Source organism: Moschus berezovskii, chromosome 6, assembly GCF_049115385.1.
Source record: "Moschus berezovskii isolate FMDL1 chromosome 6, NW_MosBer_1.0, whole genome shotgun sequence".
Classification (NCBI taxonomy): Eukaryota; Metazoa; Chordata; class Mammalia; order Artiodactyla; family Moschidae; genus Moschus; species Moschus berezovskii.
This window is the reverse complement of record NC_142465.1, coordinates 53,914,919-53,935,974: the sequence shown is the minus strand read 5'-3', so window position 1 is coordinate 53,935,974 and position 21,056 is coordinate 53,914,919. Positions and strand designations below refer to the sequence as shown.

General features: G+C 42.0%; 1 protein-coding gene across 1 annotated transcript in view; it reads left to right on the top strand.

Annotated features, from left to right (window-relative positions):
• The window catches only part of RASSF3 (Ras association domain family member 3), a 77,016-nt gene that overhangs the window by 26,929 nt on the left and 29,031 nt on the right, over positions 1–21,056 (top strand). The window lies entirely within an intron of this gene.

The following is a 21,056-nucleotide window of genomic DNA, read 5'->3' as shown; positions in this document are numbered from 1 at the left end:
GTAAGTCTTTTCAGTAAGATCCTAAAACCATTTCCTGTTATGGTTTAGTTGTTTCTCCAAATATTTATTTATTCTGGTAGGAATCAATAAGAGAGGTACTTCTCATGACTCTTGGCCACAAGTTGTGATGTGTCATTATTGACAGGAACCTTTGGAGCAACATGGATGATCTGTTATTTTTGTGATGAAGAAATGAGGGGTAAACTTTGTAGTTATGGATTTAATGTAAATCTCTGATTTCATCTGAGGCTTTTGAGGGCCTTTTATATTCTCCTCCACTGTCTTGCTGGTTTGGACTTGGAACTTGCAAGTGAGTGATGGTCAAAGCTGATAACAAATGGGAAATCCTGTGGATGTGGGGTCCTATGAATCTGTGATTGTTGATACTGGGTTTGAGAAGTAACTGACTCCAAGGGATATTTATGCAGTTCATCTGTTCTTGAATACCTGCATTTCTTTAGTCACGTAAAGTACATCCTGATTCTTATTCCTATACTTGGAACCATCTAATTATAATTATTTGTTGCAAATTATCTTTTGAGGTTTCCTTGTAAGTTGATCAGCTGACTTGGTTATTTAAATTGTTGGCTTTATCCTCTGACCTAGTACTTACACTAAAGTTTATCCTAAAAAAAAACACCCAAAAAAACAAAACAACAACAAACCTATGGAAAGATCTCTTACAAGAAGTCTCATCACAGTCTTGTTTTTAATAGTGAAAAATTTGGACACAACTTAAAGGCCCAACACCAAACCTCTCAGGTATATTAACATTCAACTATTTAAAATTATTTGTACAGTGATTAAAAGTACAGGTTCTGGATCTAGACTGTATAAATTCTAATTTTAGTGTTGTTACTTAGAGCTGTGTGACCTTGGGCAAGTTTCTTTTTTTAAATTTTTTGAATTGTAAAATATACATAGCATAAAATTTACCATTTTAATCCCCTTCAGGCATACATTTAAGTGATAAGTGCATTCACATTGCCATGTAGTCAATGAAGTTCATCATTGTAACATTAACAGCTTTTCTTTTAGGTTATTTTGGATATCAAAGAAGTTAAAAGAGTAGACTGTGCCTGAAGTCAAGTGAAGCGAAAGTCTCTTAGTCATGTCCGACTCTTTGAGACCCCATGGACTGTAGTCTGCCAGGCTCCTGTCTCCATGGGATTCTCCAGGCAAGAATACTGGAGTGGGCTACCCAGGGGATAGCCCTTCTCCAGGGGATCTTCCTGATCCAAGGATCCAACCCAGGTCTCCTGCATTGTAGGCAGCAGATTCTTTACCATCTGAGCCAGCAGGGAAGCCCTCTAGACTGGTTCCTAGTAAATACTCAATAAACATTAGCTATTTTATTTTCATATGAGAACAAAATGTGTGAGTGTGTGCATGTATATGGGTATTTGTTGTTTTTAGTCACTAAGTCATGTCCAACTCTTTTGTAACCCCATAGACTGTAGCCTGCCAGGTTCCTCTGTTTGTGGCATTTTCCAGGCAAGAATACTGGACTGGGTTGCCATTTCCTTCTCCAGGGGTATACATATATGTAATCTTGTTTTTAAAACAAAGATTCTATATAAGGCATACACTGTAATGATTTCGTGTGCATAGTGAAATGGTTACTCAGTTAAACTAGTTAACATGGTTTCCTCACATAGGTACCATTTTTTTGGTGTGTGATATGAGAGGACCTGAAATCTAGTCTTAGCAGATTTCCTGTATTCAGGACAATATTATTAACTGTAATCATGCTGTGCATTAGCTCTCTAGACTTACTCATCCTGCATAACTATAACTGTGTACCCTTTGACTAACAAACATTAGCTATTGTTAAAGTATTCAATACCCAGATACTCATGGAATTTTTTAAAATGGAAAAGATTTCCACTGGCAGACTCTATCTCCTCAGGGTGATAGGAAAAGTCTCTTTTTGCTTCTGTCCTTTTTTTTTACCCTATTTTTCTTTTGTAATAGAAAAAAAAAATTGCATGCAAATTTTATTCTGGAGTCTTTGGGTAAAAACACCCAGAGGTTACTGGCAAGTTAATCTAAAAAGGACAATTTTATTTTTCATTTGATCTCAGAGTTTCATTTGTTCTCCTTAATTGACTAATTGTTTAAATAAAGTTAAGGTTCATTGTGGCGTGCCTACAGTTGTGTCAAAAACACGTTTTCATACAAAGGCAACTTCCTTAAGGGTATACTTAAGATTGTGTATAGTTTGTTAATCTTATTGTGGTATTTTGTTTTTCTTAACTATAGTTTCCTGTTCTTTTGATTTTGCATGTCGACATTGCTGAAAGTAAATATTTTGGTCTGCAGAGTTTGTAAGCGAGATGGAGTGGTGTTTATAATTCAAGGAAATAGCGGAAACCAACATCAGTTGAAATTGCATAAAAGGCCAGGTGTACTTTGATTAGAGTAAGGTAGAAGAGCTGACTCTTGAAAAAAAGACCCTCATGCTGGGAGGCCAAAGGAGAAGCGGGCAGCAGAGGATGAGATGGTTAGATAGTATCACCAACTCAGCTGAGCAAACTCTTCGAGATAGTGAAGGACAGAGGAGCCTGATGTGCAGTCCGTGGGATCCTAAAGAGTCAGACATGACTTTGTACCTGAACAGCAGCAACAGCAAAGAGAGGAAGAATAGTCTCTCTTCCCTGTGCCCATGTTGTTAAAGCTGTTACTAAAGTAAAGGTAAAGAGTGAAACAAACGTTTCTCAGCAGGGTCATGTTTTATTTTAGCAAATATGCTGCTGCTGCTGCTAAGTCGCTTCAGTCGTGTCCGACTCTGTGCGACCCCATAGACGGCAGCCGACCAGGCTCCGCTGTCCCTGGGATTCTCCAGGCAAGAACACTGGAGTGGGTTGCCATGTTTTTGTAATACCTGTTTATTATTTTTTAAAATACATTTTTATTTATTTATATGGCTGCACTGGGAGCTTGCGGATGCTAATTCCCTGAGCGGAGATCGAACCCATGCCCTCTGCAGTGGAAGCACGGAGTTCTAACCACTGGACTGCCAGGAAAGTCCCTTAATACCTGTTTAAACATCAATACATTTTCTTCTCCATTTTAAGTCACGTTGCCTCTGGCATATGTGCCATATTTGTTTCGACTTTCTGGCGTAATTCGGAACCCCTGGAGGCGTGTGTAGATGCTGGAATGAGAAGCACGGCCCACACAACTTGGGTATTTTCTTACGGATTCAGGTGGAATTATTGATGGTTTGCATGCTTTGAGAGAGCTTCTGTGAGTTTATTCAACAAATATTGAACACTGACTGGGCTGAGAATTTTTGTGGGTTGGGCCAAAAAGGAATGACAGCAATGGACAAATACTTTAGGCAAACAATTACCACGTGAAGAATACTGTGTACTGTATTAATGAATATGTACTGAATGAGTGAATTAGTAAGAAAAGGCACTGTATTGGGTGCTTGATTGTATTATCAGTTAACCATCATCACCCTATATGTAGTCCTGTAAGACTGGTATGGTTATCATCTTCACTTATAGGAGAGAGGACGTTAGGGAAGGATTTATCCTTTCTTAAAAAATATTTTCATCTTGAAAGTGTTTATGTACTTTTGGTATATTTTCTATTTTATAAAGTAATACTTTTTATTGCTAATCTTCTCTCCTGCCGTCTATCAAAAAAATTTTTTATTCCTCAGGTTAAGAATGGAGTATATTGTGTCTTCAGACACAGAAGCTTCATCTGTACTTGTGTAGATAGCTAAATGTTAAAAATGGAGATATAGCTGGTATAAAGTTGTAATGGTACAGTTTAGCGAGTAGTGTGCTCTCTGCCCCTTTCTCTCCCCACCACCATCACCCAAATCAATATAGTACATTCTGCCGCCCCAGGAGATTCCTTTGTGTCCCTTGCCAGTCAGTAAGCTCCTTACCCCTTGCTTAAAACCACTATTCTGACTTTTATCACTGTAAATTAACTTTGCCTCATCTTCAACTTCATATGAATGAAACCATGCACTCACTATGCAGCCTTCTGCTCAATACAGTATCATGTCATTGATCCATGTTGCATGTGTCAGCGATTCATTGTTGCTGTGTGTTATTCCATTGTATGAATATGCCATAGGGTACCCGTTTCCTAATGAACATTGGGATTGTGTTTTCAGCTTCTTTGATGACCGTTATTGTAGCACATATCTTTTGATGGACATATATCCTCATTTCTTTTGGGTATATACCTAGGAGTGGAACTGCTTCATCGTGGGGTTAGTGTTTGACTTTAGTAGATGTGCTCCAGTGTGATTAGACCAATGTACATGCCCACCAGCAACAGATGAGAATTCCCTTTGCTGCATTTCCTTGCCAACAGTTTTTTGTGGTTTTTTTTAGACATTTGAATTTTTGCTGTGTCTTCAAGTAGCGAGCTTGGGAGAATGTTGTTGATTGCTGCAGCTTGGATAGGATGAAGATAAATGAACAATATACAATCAGCCATAAAATTTTGCTCAGCAACTTTTTCAGACATAGTGGTTATTTCAATGGCAACTGAAAATTAGTTGGTTGGACCCCACCCATCCACTTTTTATTTAATCCAACTTTGTCAAAATTCTAGCCCAATTATGCTCATATTGTTTCAGGATAAGAGACGCATCATTTCCTCTCTAGTTTTCATGTTGAAATATTTTTTAAAAATCTCCGAAAATTCCTATAGGAAACCTTATACTTCAGAAGGAATCAGTGTTTGATTTTTCCCTTCTCAGGCACATATTTCTTCTGTTGAAATGGAGTAAGAGACCCAGGAAAAACAATGTCTAAGTACATTTTGTTGATCTAATAACTCTTATTACAGCTTTCATTGAGGGCCTCCTCTAGGCCAGGCCCTGTGCTGAGTGATTTATATTCCCTAGCTTCTTTATCCTTTATCACAACCCAGAGAGGTATAGTTCCTGTTATTATTCCCATTTTACAGATGAGGAAACTAAAGCCCTCAGAGGTTAAGGAGTTTACCCAGGTTTATCCACTAGTAAGAAGCTGAAATTTCAAGTCTGTCTAGCTGACAAAGAGCAGAATTAGGTGCCCTCCTTATCATTACTAGTTTTTAATCATTAAGTAAGTGATAGATCTCTATATAGTTATGATTTACTAATTCGGTTTCTTTTTAATTGAACGTTCCCCTCCTCATCCCCATACTGGCAAAAGGTGAATGAAGCCCATATTTGTTTTTCCCCAGGATTGTTTTTCGGCCCTTTGAGGAATATATAGAACACAATGAATGGGAAACGGGTTCAGCCAGTCTTCTGCGGTGCTGTGTGTGGTCCCCACGATGAGAGATGCACATGGCTGGTGTGAGCTAGAAAGCCATGACATGGATGAAGAGCTGTGGCTGTCGAGGTCCAGGCTTTGTGCAGGAGATATCTGCCCTGTGCTTTGAAGTGACTGGACTTTGGACTTGTGGGCACGAGAGGCTGGGCCAGGGGCGATGGGATGGAATCCGTGCTCTTCCAAGTTGCAGATTCTCATGTTTGGTGGGACATGAGGTATCTGTCAGGCATATGCTTGGCGAGTCGTGGCCCCACCAGATCCTGATCAGGTCAAGGAGGCTCTTGAATGTCTGGCTGTGAAGCCTTTCGAGGTATTTCCTGCTTTGGGAAAATGAACTGGGCAGCACTCTGGCAGCAGGTGGAGGTGGAGAAGCCTCTGGAAAGTTTGCAATAGGATGTTGGCCATGGGGATGGAAGGTCAGCAGGGACGCCTGGGCTGGAGGAAACGGACACAGAACTGCTTAAAGGAGCTGTGTGAGTGGATGGAGGCCTCTGGCTAGCTCCCTAATGTCTTTAGTTGTGTCCGATTCTTTGTGACCCTATAGACTGTAACCTGCCAGGCTCCTCTGTCCATGGGATTCTCCAAGTAAGAATATTGGGGTGGGCTGCCATGTCCTCCTCCAGGGGATGTTCCTGACCCAGGGATCCAACCAGTGTCTCTTATGTCTCCTGCACTGGCAGGTGGGTTCTTTACCACTAGCACCACCTGGGAAGTCCCTCCCTAGAGGAGTGGAGTTAACCAAAATTGCTTATAAAAAGTCTTCATGATACACAGGCCTGGACCGACCTTGGAGCTTCTGATTGGATGGATTCTGGGATGGATTTTAATAGGAGCCTCTGCTTATTCTAATGCATTTTCCCTCCCCGTCGTGCAGTTTAGTGTCAGTGAGGAAAACGGGGACACTTCTAGGACCCACTCACATCTTAGGGGCAGGAGAGTCAGACGAGAGTTTCCTGTCTTGATGATCAAGGGAGCAGCGTTAAACATCTCCAAAAAGGTCTTGTTTCCAAAGTGGGCACACTGTTCCTGCTCAAAGATTTCCAGAGCCAAGAGCTTGCCAACTTCCCAGGCTGCCGTTTTTGGACAATTTCGAGGATCAGAAAAGCTTTTCGGTGAAGTAAGCCAAAGTGTCTCCTTGTATAGCTTTCCCAGGGTGGGCCTTCCTTGCAGGGAGCACAGGGCTGGTGCTGTCTCCATGTGATACTCTTCATGGTTTTAAAGCCAGTTTTCACTTTAACCCAGTTTTCCTTTTCCCCAGCTGAAACACCTCCAGTGTACCCTCGTCTCCTTTTCAGAGCCTTTGTTATGATCTCCTTTAAACTTCCTTATTGTCACTATTGCTTTTCTTTTCTAAGATTTTTTTTTTTTCCTTTTTTGGCTGTGAATCATTTTAAAAGTCTTTATTGGATTTGTTACAAGATGGCCTCTGTTTTGTATTTTGTTTTTTTGGCCTAGAAGCATGGGGGATCTAGCTCCCCAACCAGGGATCGGACTTGCACCCTCTACATTGGAAGGCAAAGTCTTAACCACTGGACCACCTGGGAAATCCACTATTGCTTTTCAAATAAGACCTTCCCACACCCAGGCATTTTGACCTGCACAAGATAGAGTGGGACCGTTTATTCCTGTCTTGTTAAATAGATAAAACACTTCTGCAGTTTTTTTTAGAAGGAATGGAGGGATCCCAAGTATAGACCTTAAATATACCTTTGATTTCATCTTGGTCTCACCCTACTCTTTGAGCCTGTGGACCTTAACTGTGTTAGCTGCCCACCCTCCCGGCTGTTACTTTGCCAGTTTGGTAAGCAAATGTGATCCTCTTCCAGCGGAAGAGGAGGCAGGCCTCAAAGCCAGGCCGAGGAAGCCTCTCCTGGGTGTCTATCTCATGACCCGCTTAGTAAGTTCAGTTAGCAGTTGGCCCATCAAATTCTGATACTTAATCAATATTGACTAATGAGTTGTCCTCGGGATGTTCACATTAAAAAAAAAAAACATGGCCTTTGCACCCCAGGAGATGTTTACTAGAGAGGAGTTTTGGGGGTCTTTTCCTGCATCTTAAAGAAGCAGTTGCACTAGAGAGATTTTCTGTTGTAGGTGTTTTATATAGATTCTTACACATCTGCTTCAAATGTATTATGAGCACTGGAAAGTCCCTGCACTGGATGTTTACTTCTAGTCATACTGTTCTGCAAACTTTATGACTTGGGCGTGTAAGATTGTTTATATAGCTAGGTCTTCTGCCTCTTCTGCTGTTGACACTGATTTCTTACCTGCTTTTAGAATAGTGTCCCTGAGGTATTTGCTATATATGCTTGGCTGCATTGATATAAATACATTTCAGGTTGGCCCTGGAAAGTGCCCTGTAACCATATACAGAGCTAACTTACTAAGGATAAGTTATTGCATTTCAGACACTGAAATCTAATAATAGAAAAAGCAGTCTTTTGACAGGCTGTGCCTCTCTCTGATGCCCCTTCAATTTTATTTTTTTAAACTGCTGATTAAATGTCAGGAGCTTTGGCAGCAGCTTACATGATTGAAAGTCCAGGATATTTGGAGAGGCAATAAAAATGGTAATGACCATGGTGCCTTAGGATGCATATATTGAGGGATATTTTTAAGGTACCATTTAATGTTTAATCATAGATGTGATTATTTTGTATAAATTACTAAACATTCTTGCTTTGAATTATTGGAAGTGCAAAGGCAGTAGTTTTGAAGATTGCTACAAAAACCTAGTTGATTAGATAAAAGATTAGCAGGCTTTTCAGTATATCAGCAATTTCCTTTTCTTCGCTTAATTGAATAGAGATGAGGAAGGGTGGTATCTTAGCTATAAGTTAGAGGAATAAGCAGAATAAACATTGTAATCTTACGATTTCTTGAATAATTTAACTTTCTGAATAGTGTATTTTTATTTTGCTTTATAGAACCCAATTTGTGACTTCTTTAAAGACGCTATCCATTTTTAAACCTTCTATATTTTAAAACTTCTATATCTTTCACTGGAACTTCCCTGGTGGCTTAGATGGTAAAGAATCTACGGCAGTGCAGGAGTTGTTCAGTCACTCAGTCCTGTCCGACCCTGGGACTCCATGGACTGCAGCACGCCAGGCTTCCCTGTCACTCAGTACCTCCTGGAGTTTGCTCAAACTCATGTCCATTGAGTTGATGCAGTGCAGGAAACACGAGGTCATTTCCTGCGTCAGGAAGATCCCCTGGAAAAGGGAATGGCTACCCACTCCAGTATTCTTGCCTGGAGAATCCCATGGACAGAGGAGCCTGGTGAGCTATAGTCCACGGGGTTGCCAAGAGTCGGACACGACTGAGCGACTGACACACTCATCTTTCACTGTGTGCTGTGTATATGGCATAGTGTTTTCCTTCATGGCAGGTGCTCAGGCTATTTTGAAAACATTCATCCCATGATTTATCGGCTTTATGTTCATTTTTCAGAGAAAATGTTAGTTTATTTTCCTGGGCCAGTGCTTGAGCGGCCCTCAGATTCAGGGCCCATTCAGTACTGAGATGAATGAGGCCTTTAAGCTCTTACTTAGTCTTTTGCTGCCTTTTACTCCAGGAGAGGTCCTGATAAATGTATGATGGAATTATGTCAAGGTTACTGTAGTAATCACTTACTTACTTTATTGAATTATGTGGTGCTTGGGGAACTTCAGTATGTAATTCTCTTATCTTTGAAGCCCTGGCATCTTCAGCGACCCCCGGTAGCATGCCTACGGAGTGGTGTCTGAGAGGATGACCATGGAGCCCAGCTCAGGTTGACCCAAGCATGACCAGGTTGGTGGAGGGCGGTTGTCAGTGGAGCCTGCTTTTCTGGATCATGAACAAGTTCATTTTGGGAAAGGCTCTGCCTGCTCCGTTGACGGATGGTGGTTTTTCCTTTATCAATAGTTGGTAGCACTGGGAGGAGTCATTTCTACCTTGGCACAGGTGGATCTTGCCAATAATTTAATTTTTTTTTAGAATTATTTTTTTATTGCTAGTACATAGAAATACAATCGATTATTTTTTTATGGTTGCGCTGGGTCTCCGTTGCTGCACTCCGGCTTTCTCCAGTTGCGGTGCGTGGGCTTCTCATTGTGGTGGCTTCTCTTGTTGCAAAGCACAGGCTCTAGGGCACGCAGGCTTCAGTAGTTGCGTGAGGTGGTCTCAATAGTTGTGGCACTCAGGCTCTGGAGCACTGGCTCCAAAGTTGTGGCACATGGGCTTAGTAGCCCCGTGGGCATGTGGGATCTTCCTCAACCAGGGATTGAACCCGTGTCCCCTGCATTGGCGGGGGTATTCTTAACCACTGGATCACCAGGGAAGTCCCGGTCTGACTAATTTTTAATTCACATGCTGTATTCCACCTGGAATGAATTTACCGAGATTGCCTTCTCTTACTTCTAAGTAAATGATTTCAGCAAACATCATGGTCTCCTTTGTTACAGCATTGACTTCAGTGAAGGCTATTTTAAAACATTGCTTGTATGCTATGACTTATTGACTGTCAAGAACAAATGACACATAGTACCTGTCCTAGGCGAAATCAGGTCCCAAGGAAAATGAGGGTGAGGGGATTTTAAATTCCAAACTGGTTCACAGAGAAAGCCCATGCTTTCCTCTCAGCAACTCAGTTGTAGATCATAGACGGTTTTGAAATTCACAAAATACTCACAAGTTTTTATTTAGTATTTAGTTAATCTGTAATTATGAGTACGTAATTTGCCTTTTTTTTTTTTTAAAGCTGTGATATTGATACTGTTTTATTTAAGAGGATGCAGCATCAGAGTTTTCAAACTCACAACTAACTGACGGGTCATTTCATAACCTGTATTGTTGTTATTGATGGAAAAGAGGCTGGATTCCCCACAGAACAGAGGGCATGTGTAGTCTTCCATTGTGCTGGTAAGGCAGGGCCGGAGAAGAACCCTGGATGTTCTGCAGAGGAGTCTCCTCTCCTGAAGTGCTCATCTTAGCCACTGTCACTGCTTTGTGTGTGCTCAGTTGTGTCCGATTCTTTGCGACCCCATGGACTGTAGCCCACCAGGCTCCTCTGTTTGTGGCATTTTCCAGACAAGAATACTGGAGGGGATTGCCATTTCCTACTTCAGGGGATCTTCCTGACCCAGGGATTGAACCCACATCTCTTGCATCTCTGCACTGGTAGGCAGATTCTTCACCACTAATGCCACCCCTTACTGCTTTAAAATTATTTAATTGTAAACAAAACAAAAGTTACTTCCTTAGGAATATACTTTTTAAGAATTATAAATTCCTTTATTCTTAACTAGAACCTCAAGTTACTGGGGGAGGATGAGATCTTGGGATATGTCTAGCAACAAAATTTCTAACACAGTGTTTACTGGAGGGAGTTATTTTTGAGGTTAATGGTGATATACATATATATGCATTTGACTGTCAGATAAGTATTTATGGGAATTTCAAGTACCTGCTGAGTAGTTTGGGAGATGCAGGAGGGATATAAGACGATCAGCTAGATACAGAGTTAAAGATCGTATGGGAAGGAGTAAGGTACAGCTCTAATGGGTATAGGGTTTCTTTTAGGGTTGATGAAACTGTAAATCTGGAACCTGGGGATGGTTGTACAGTCTTGTGAATATACTAAGATCATTGACTTGTGTGCTTCAAATGGATGGATTTTATGGTATGTGAGTTATATCTTAATAAGGGTGTTTTAAAAAAAGGTCTTATTAATGAATTCACAGTGAAGATTCCAGAATTGCCTTTGACTTCCTGCTTTCCCTTTTCCGTTCTCCAGCTCTCCAAAAGTAGGTGAAATGAAAGATAAAGAAGACCAAACACTCTTCCCTTCTGTGGTGGGGACATGTGAGTGAGTGGCCCCAGACCTGTACCGGGAAAGTTGTTTATACAAGCTTTGAGGCTGTAAGCCCAGAGAAAAGAAAAACCAGGCCGAAGGCCCACTCAGACAGAAACTGACCAGAGAGATGGGCCTGTCTGCTCCCTGGGAAATCTGAGATTTCCTGAAACTTGGTCCCCTAATCTGTGGACAAAGTTAGGCTGTCAGCTAAGTAGTAGTGCAAAGTAAAAGTGAGATTGTGGCACAGGCAACAGCATGGAGGAACCCCGATTACCAGCGGAAATGTCAGCAACCTCAGATACACAGAATCATCTCCCTAATGGCAGAGAGTGAAGAGGAAATGAAGAGCCTCTTGATGAAGGTGAAAGAAGAGTGAAGAAGCTGGCTTAAAATTCAGCATTCAGAAAACTAAGATCATGGCATCCGGTCCCATCACTTCACGGCAAATACCTGGGGAAAAAGTGCAATCAGGGACAGATTTTATTTTATTTTATTTTATTGGGCCCCAAAATCATGGTGGATGGTGATTGCAGCCATGAAATGAAAAGACTTTTGCTCCCTGGAAGAAAAGCTATGACAAACCTAGAGAGCGTATTAAAAATAAAAAGCAGAGACATCACTTTGCTGACTCAGGTCCATAGTCAAAGCTATGGTTTTTCCAGTAGTCATGTATGGATGTGAGAGCTGGACCATAAAGAAGGCTGAACGCCAAAGAATTGATGCTTTTGAACTGTGGTGTTGGAGAAGACTCTTGAGAGTCCCTTGGACTGCAAGGAGATCCAACCAGTCCATCCTAAAGGAGATCAGTTCTGACTATTCATTGGGAAGACTGATGCTGAAGCTCCAATACATTAGCTATTTGATGTGAAAAGCTGGCTCATTGGAAATGACCCTGATGCTGGGTTTGATTGAGGGCAAGAGGAGAAGGGGGCAGCAGAGAATGAGATGGTTAGATGGCATCACCAACTCAATGGACATGAGTTAGAGCAAGCTCTGGGAGATAGTGAAGGACAGGGGAGCCTAGGGTACTGCAGTCCATGGGGTTGCAAAGAGTTGGACATGACTCAGCGATTAAACAACAGCAGTAAGTGAAATGTGCCAGTCAGAGAAGGTCAAATACAATATGACCCCCCTCCATGAGGTGCCTAGAGTTGTGAAATTCATAGACACAGCAAATAGAACAGTGGTTGCCAGGGCCTGGGGAGTTAGTGTTTACTAGGTACAGAGTTTCAAAATGAAGACATTGTGGAGATGGATGGTGATGATGGTTACACGACAATGTGAATGTGCTTAACTCCACTGACCATTTAAAAATGGTTAGAATGGAAATTTCCCTGGTGGTCCAGTGATTAAGACTACACACTTCCAATGCAGGGGCCATGGGTTTGATCCCTGGTCAGGGAACTAAGGTTCCGTGTGCCATACAGTTCCCTGCCTACCTACCAAAAAAAAATGTTATAATGTTATGAGTTCAATGTTATGTCTACCACAATAAAAAAATAATAATAAAGTAAGTGTAAAATTACTTAGAGGAAAAAGGGGACAGGGTATTTGGATTCTTTACTAGACTGGACACCTTTTTTGGTGGCCTTGCTTCTGCTGCTGTCACGCGCGCGTGTGTGTGTGTGTGTGAGAGAGAGAGACAGCCAGAGTCTTTGTGAGGCCTCTTACCTGCTCTACCTTCTTTCCCGTCCTTCCACCAGTCACTCATGGAGTGTTGCCTGTGTTCCAGAAACTGGGCTGGGCACTGGGGAAAGAGGCATTTATAATGTAGGAGGTTGGGAGAGATGCAGTTGCTTTTTTCAAAAAAAAGATTGTGACATTGTGTTGTGCTCATCTGTGGTTCAAAGTATGGGTGGCACTATTTAGGTATTACTTGGGATGGGGGATAGGATGGGTGGGAGTGACAGTGAGATGTCTGGAAACCTAATTTAAACTAGTAAAGTCAACATGTGACTGAAAGTTGATACTTGCAGTTGAATTCTTTGGAAAAACAGCGTTTCTCAAGAAGAGTATTAGGATTTTGTCTATAACTTAAAAATTCTTTATAGAAGAAAGAATTCCTTATGGTGCTAGAGGAGCCACCAGGATAAGGATGAGACAATCTATTTGATGGCTACTGTTTCCTGAGGCAGCAGAAGAAAGACACAGCTAATTTCTTAAGGAACTGTGGAGGAGACTAAAGTACAAACGTGAAGCAGATCGTATTTACAGAGTGTCTTAGTCTGTTCACGTGCTATAACAAAATACTGTTGACTGGGTGATGTATAAGCCACAGAAGTTTATTTCTCACAATTCTGGAGGCTTGGAAGTCCAAGATCGAGGTGCCAGCAAATTCGATGTCCGGTGGAACCCACTTCCTGGTTCACAACAGTATTTTTGTTGTGTCCTCATATTGAGGAAGGGGTGAGGGAGCTGTCTAGGGGTCTCTTTTATAAGGGCACTAATCCCATTCATGAGGGCTCCACCCTTATGATTAACCAACAACTTCTCCAGCACTCTTCCTCCTAATATAATCACTTTGAAGATTAGGACTTCAACATAGGAACCTTGGGAAGATGCAATCAATCTAGTACAGAAAAGTATATAAGTAACTGACAATTAATTTATTACGGACAAATTTAACAAGAGGAGAAGCATGAAAGTCAGGAGAGTCAGGGACCACAACCTCTAGCTAGGAAAATCTTAGGATTCTAGGGTCCCTGACCCACCTGATCACTGAGGAATTGATACTTTTGAATTGTGGTGTTGGAGAAGACTCTTGAGAGTCCCTTGATTGCAAGGAGATCCAACCAGTCCATTCTAAAGAAGATCAATCCTGGGTGTTCATTGGAAGGACTGATGCTAAAGCTGAAGCTCCAATACTTTGGCCACCTCATGTGAAGAGTTGACTCACTGGAAAAGACTCTGATGCTGGGAAAGGTTGGGGGCGAGAGGAGAAGGGGACAACAGAGAATGAGATGGCTGGATGGCATCACTGACTCGATGGATGTGAGTTTGAGTGAACTCCGGGAGTTGGTGATGGACAGGGAGGCCTGGCGTGCTGTGGTTCATGGGGTCGCAAAGAGTCGGATACGACTGAGCGACTGAACTGAACTGAGGTCGCAGAGGCAGCCCTCATCTGTTAAATAGATTCTCTATTAGGGAGGAGTTGGAGTGGAGGTGAAGTAGGGCAAGGATGTGATATTTTTGGAACAGTTTGAGATACTAAGTAACTTCCTGATAAGATTAATTTCCTCCTAAGTTAAATCTTCTGTGTGGTCATGCTCTTACTAATGAAAAAGTCAACAGTGGATAAGCTGGAATGATCTGGCTTCCTAGCTGTTGTGCTCAGTTCTGAGGTGTGCCCTGAGCACACTTGAAAGAGTTGGCTTTGGGATAAGGGAGGGAATCTGTTTTTGTGGAATACCATATTTTTTTTCCTTAAAAACTTTTTTTAATTGAAGTACAGTTGATTTGCAATGCTGTGTTAATTTCTGTTGTACAGCAAAGTGATTCACTTATTCATGTACATCCATTCTTTTTAATATCCCTATCCATTGTGGTTTATGACAGAATATTGAATATAGTTCCCTGTGCTGTACAGTAGGACCTTGTTGCTTATCCATTCTATGTCTACTACTTTGCATCTGCTGACCTCAAATTCCTTAGAGTACCTGGTTTTGAGATTTGTTTGTGAATTTCACAATAAAAGTAAGTTATAGTCTCTTGTTTTTCTGTCAGTTTTCCACTGTGTACTTGTGGCAGGGTGAGGGAGTGGTTTGCAACAGTTCAGAGTATAGCAAAATTTAAAAGGAAGTTTAGAAAAATCAAATACTAAGAATTATTATCCTAATGTGTCTGGAAACAAATCCTCTGCTTTTTTTTTTTTCCCCCAGAAAAAGAAAACTAGAAAGTAATTAGATTAGTGACACCTCTTTCTATGTGCTCACATTCCATTCTTGTTAACCAGTTACATTTAGAAGTCATTGTTAATAGGCATTTTTGGAATTTATCCCTGGTAGCTCAGAGGGTAAAGAATCTCCTGCAATGCCGGAGGCCCAGGTTCTCTCCCTGGGTCGGGAAGTTCCCCTGGAGAAGGAAATGGCACCCCTCTTCAGTGTTCTTGCCAGGAAAGTTCCATGGACAGTGGAGCCTGGCCCATGTGTCCATGGGGTCACAAAGAGTTGGACAGGACTAAGCGACTGACACTTTCACGTTTTCACTTTAATTTTTCTTAATTTTTAACCATTTTTTGAAGTCTTTATTGAACTTGTTACAGTATTGCTTCTGTTTTATGTTTTTGGTTTTATTGGCCCCCCAGGCGTGTGGCGTCTTAGCTCCCTGAGCAGGGATTGAAACTCTGCCCCTGCATCTGAAGGCGAAGTCTTAACCCTTGAACCAGCAGGGAGGTCCCCGTAATAGGCATTTTAAAGGAAACTAATAAAGCGCTATCTCATTTTGTTTAAACCTGTGAGTACTGAAGAGTTTGTGTTAGCCTATATTGTGAGAAAACTGCTGCCTAAACCTGGCCTGGTGCTATCAGCTCTGGGGGACAAAGGCTAATACTTTGTCATTATTCTACTTTCTTGATCTTTAAGGAGTAGGTCACAAATATATGTGTATTTAAAAAATAGGTGGTGACATTATCATTTGTTTTTCCTCGTAAAGGCTAGGGAATTTCTTTTTAAAATAGATTTTCTCCAATGACAAAAATAACATATACTTAATGCAGACAATTTGGAAGTAGAAAAAAATAGAGAAGTTTCTGGAAAACCTCTCCCTTTCAGGGAAATGATTGACTTTATTTTGAGCAAGCTGTGTTCCTGCTGACTTGCCTTTTTCTCATCCCAGCAGATCTTTCTGGTTTGAAATCTCCTTCGTGGAGGGCTTGTAAAGGACACAGCTGTCCTTTCTGCCTCAACTCTGGTCTGTTGAGTTTGGAGGACTTGGAAGGCAATCACCTGGCTTTCTCACCGCATCTACTTCCTGTCTTTCAAATTGTTAAATGCTGGAATCTGCAAACTGGTTAATGGAACATCCTTGGTGGCCCCATACTTGTGAACATGTGTCACCAGGGCTTGTGTCTGAGACTGAGGCTTGATAATCAGAACGCATCTTGCTGAGGAAAAAGACCCCTTGCGCAGGAGGCATTGGGTCCAGACTCTGCCCCACTTCTCAGTTGAACTGTGTATGGTGTGAGAGTCATTCAGTAGTATCCAGCTCTTTGTGGCCTTGTAGACTGTAGCTCACCAGGCTCCTCTGTCTATGGAATTTACAGGCAAGAATACCAGAGTAGGTTGCCATTCCCTTCTCCAGGGGATCTTCCTGACCCAGCAATGGAACCTGGGTCTCCTGCATTGCAGGCAGATTCTTTGCCATCGGAACCACCAAGGAAGTCCTCTCAGTCAAACTGTAGCTGCGGCTGAAAAAATTGCACAACTTGAAAAGTTGAGAATTATGTTTTATTTGGTGGTATTCTGAGGACTTAAGCCTGGGAGGCAGCCTCTCAGAATAGGTCGGCGGGACTGCTCTGGAGAGGTAAGGGAGGAACCAGGATATATAGGAGGTTTGGCAAAGGAAAAAAAAAATGAACCCAGCTAGTCAGAATACCAAAAGATTACTCTTGAGACTTCCCTGGTTCCAGTGTTTTAAGAATCCACCTTCCAGTGCATGGGACACAGGTGCAATCCTTGATCCAATAAGACCTCACATGCTGCAGAACAACTAAGCCTTTGCACAACTCCTGAACCTGTGCTTTAGCACCCACAAGCTGCAACAAGAGACACCACCTATATAAGCTGCGCACTGCAACTAGAGAGTAGCGAGTGGCCTTCGCTCGCCGCAACTAGAGAAAATCTGTGTGCAGCAAGGGAGATTCACTGCAGCCAAAAATAAATAAAAATAAAAAAAGATTACTGTTAATTAAAGAAAGTCAGACACCTCAAGTTGATGAATTTAGCACTTTTCTATGTACGAGAAGATGGAAGAGTCTGGGCTCGGTGACGTCTTTCCTTTGATATGCACCTTAGCATATCAAATATGAATACCCTATTCTTTCCCATCCTGAGTCCCCTTAGGGTGTACCACTAGGGGTGGCTGGCCACAACATACTTTGTTTACTGATGTGGCAGACAAATTTCTTCCTCCACAGTGGTAACAAAATTTTTTAGATCAGATTATCTGATTTATCTAGTACATAGCAAGTTCTTACAATTCTTTCCATGGATATTATGCCCACCAAAACTTTTTTGTTTCTTTCATTCAGAAATGTTTACTGAGCACCACCTGTGTACTTGCCCTTAGGAATGGATCCCACAACAGAAAAATTTTCTTCAGGGAGCTCACATTTTTGTAGGGGAGGTGCTAAGTCGCTTCAGTCGTGTCCAGCTCTTTGGGACACTATGAACTGTAACCCGCCAGGCTCCTCTGTCCATGGAATTCTCCAGGTAAGAATACTGGAGTGGGCTACCATGCCCTTTTCCAGGGAAACTTACCGACCCAGGAGACAGTAATAAATAAGATGACTAATTATATGGTATTTTAATAGTGGTAAGTGCTAAGGAGGAAACCATGGCAAGGGAGATATAGGGGGTGTGTGTGTGTATATATACGCTGGTAGAGAAGGAACATTGACTTGTTTAGCTTGTAACGTAGGTATGTATAATTTTACTATGTAATGAATCTTTACGATTTTTTTCTTTTATTTATGCGTATTTGGCTCTGCTGGGTCTTCATTGCTGTGCGGGCTTTTCTCTAGTTGGAGAGAGCAGGGGCTACTTTCTAGTTGCGGTGTGAGGGCTTCTCTTGTTGCGGAGCACAGGCTCAATAGTTTTGGCACACAGGCTTAGTGGTTCACTGGCATGTGGGATCTTATAGGATCAAGGATCCAACCGGGGTGTCCTGCATTGGCAGGCAGGTTCTTCACCGATGAGCCACTAGGGAAGCCTTGTAATGCATCTTTATGCTCCAGCTGGAGGCAAGTACTCACCCTCCTGTTGAGTAGAACTTCCTGTCTGTCCCTGGCATGCTGTTTGTGGGAGGATGTAGGTTCTGGATATTGCCTGGCTGGAAATGAGGGCTCCACAACAAGGTTTGGAGTTTGAGAGGGGTGTGTGTGTGTGCGTTTCTGTTATAAAACTCAATGTTTTAAATAGAAACTGGAGGGGCCACTTTCTTGGAAAAAGTGCCCAGTGCTAGAAGCAGTAATTACGTAAGTGCCAGATTTGGAGCAGACACGTAATGTTGACACACTGTCCCCCCGCCCTCCAATCTTTCCCACACTGGTACTTCTCTTTTTCACATCCTGCATATTCTGTCCTTCTCCTTCTTTCATCCCTTGAGGCCATTTTGGAGAAATAAGTTTTTAAGGCACGGACTACAGTTAGCATATGTGACAAGTGACAAAGGCCGCCTTGTGTGATAGTCTAGTGAATCAATAGGCGAAAGGAAGAAGCTTTTCAGAGAATAATCAGGTTTCTAAAAATGTACATGGACAAAGGGAAGAGGATAAGAAATCTACTAAAGATGTGGTGTGTGCTGATTGATTAAAAAATAAATAGCTTTCCTAAACCCTGGCCATATCTTGTTTAGTGCCTAAGTGTGGGTCTTTGAAACTACAGAACTCCTTTCCAAAGTGCAAGCTTGTTCAGTGTGGTTTGTACCTGCAATTTCTCATTACTTCTCAGTGATGCTTTTTAGTTTAAGGAATATGGATTCCATTACCGGTCTTAAAAGTTATACTTCAGAAACTTTATTGATGGCTACTCCTAATTATTTGGATTTTCTGTGCAGTGTGGGTACCTCAGTATTAACAGTGGTCACTAAAAACGTTTTAATAGTAGGGCTCAGACTTCTCTGGGCTTCCCTGGTACCTCAGTCAGTAAAGAATCTGCGTGCAATACAGATTCGATCCCTGAATTGGGAGTTCCCCTGGAGAATAAAATGGCAACCCACTTCAACATTCTTGCCTGGAAAATCTCATGGACAGAAGTGCCTGGCGGGCTACAATCCATGGGGTCACAAGAGTCAGACACAACTTTAGCAACTAAACCACCAGACTTTCCTGGTGGTGCAGTGGATAAGAATCTGCCTGCCAATGCAGGGGAAAAACAGGTTCGATTGCTGGTCCGGAAGCAACTAAACCTGTGCCCTAGACCCTGCGAGCCGCAACTACTGAAGCCCATGCACCCTGAGCCTGTGATCTTCAAGAAGAGAAGCCACTGCGGAGACTCCTGCACACCGCAACTAGAGAACACCCAAGTGCAGCAGCAAAGACCCAGCGCAACCAAAAGTTTTTAAAAAGTAGGCCTCCACTGAAAACACTAGAAACCAGCCCTGCTTAAAAACTCAGAGAGCCAGAATTCAAAGGTACAGGGGTTGCTGTTGGTTAAGGTATTTTGTGGCCTAAACTATCTTCTCAAATCAGAAAAGCAACGAAGTATTGTGGAAAGTTTAGAATTTGCCTGGATCCGATTTAGAACATCAGCTCCTCTTTCAACCAGTTATGTAATGATTTGGGCAGATTAGTCTCTGTGTCTGTTTTCTCCCATGTGAAATTATTATTATCTCATAGAGTTGTCGTTATGGTGATTAAATGCCATCTATATGACACAGAGTAGATGCTAACAGGTTTTAAAAAAATGTTTATTTTGCAGTGCTGGGTCTTACTTGCAGCACTCGGGATCTGTGATCTTTAGTTGTGGGATGCGAACTCCTAGTTGTAGGATCTAGTTCCCTAGCTAGGGGATCAATTAAAATATTGATTTTGAGAGCCCCAATCAGACTGCCTGATTGACAAACATTACTTTTTAATGTTAGATTTTCATTTAATATAATAATTAAGCAGTAACTAGTAATAATGGTGTATATTGTCACCTTGCTTATTTAACTTATACGCAGAGTACATCATGAGGAACGCTGGGCTGGAAGAAGCAGAAGCTGGAATCAAGATTGCCGGGAGAAATATCAATAACCTCAGATATGCAGATGACACTACCCTTATGGCAGAAAGTGAAGAGGAACTAAAAAGCCTCTTGATGAAAGTGAAAGAGGAGAGTGAAAAGGTTGGCTTGAAGCTCAACATTCAGAAAACGAAGATCATGGCATCTGGTCCCATCCCTTCATGGGAAATAGATGGAAAAACAGTGGAAACAGTGTCAGACTTTATTTTTTTGGGCTCCAAAATCACTGCAGATGCTGATTGCAGCCATGAAATTAAAAGATGCTTACTCCTTGGAAGGAAAGTTAAGACCAACCTTGATAGTATATTAAAAAGCAGAGACATTACTTTGCCAACCAAGGTCCATCTAGTCAAGGCTATGGTCTTTCCCGTGGTCATGTATGGATGTGAGAGTTGGACTGTGAAGAAAGCTGATCGCTGAAGAATTGATGCTTTTGAACTGTGGTGTTGGAGAAGACTCTTGAGAGTCCCTTGGACTGCAAGGAAATCCAACCAGTCCATTCTAAAGGAGATCAATCCTGGGTGTTAATTGGAAGGACTGATGCTAAGGCTGAAACTGCAATACTTTGGCCACCTCATGCGACGAGTTGACTCACTGGAAAAGACTCTGATGCTGGGAAAGGTTGGGGGCGGGAGGAGAAGGGGACGACGGAGAATGAGATGGCTGGATGGCATCACCGACTCTGTGGACATGAGTTTGAGTGAACTCCGGGAGTTGGTGATGGACAGGGAGGCCTGGCGTGCTGTGATTCATGGGGTCGCGGAGAGTCGGACACGACTGAGCGACTGAACTGAACTGAGTAATAATGGTAATAATAATGATGATGGTAACCGGCCATCATTATAAGGTGCTTTTGTGTATGTTATTTTGGTTACTCTTAACAGGGACTACTTGAGAGCAGGTATTTGTATTATGTTCATTTTGCTGACAAGAAACAGGTTTTGTGAGATTAAGAGATTTAGAAAGTAAGGAAAG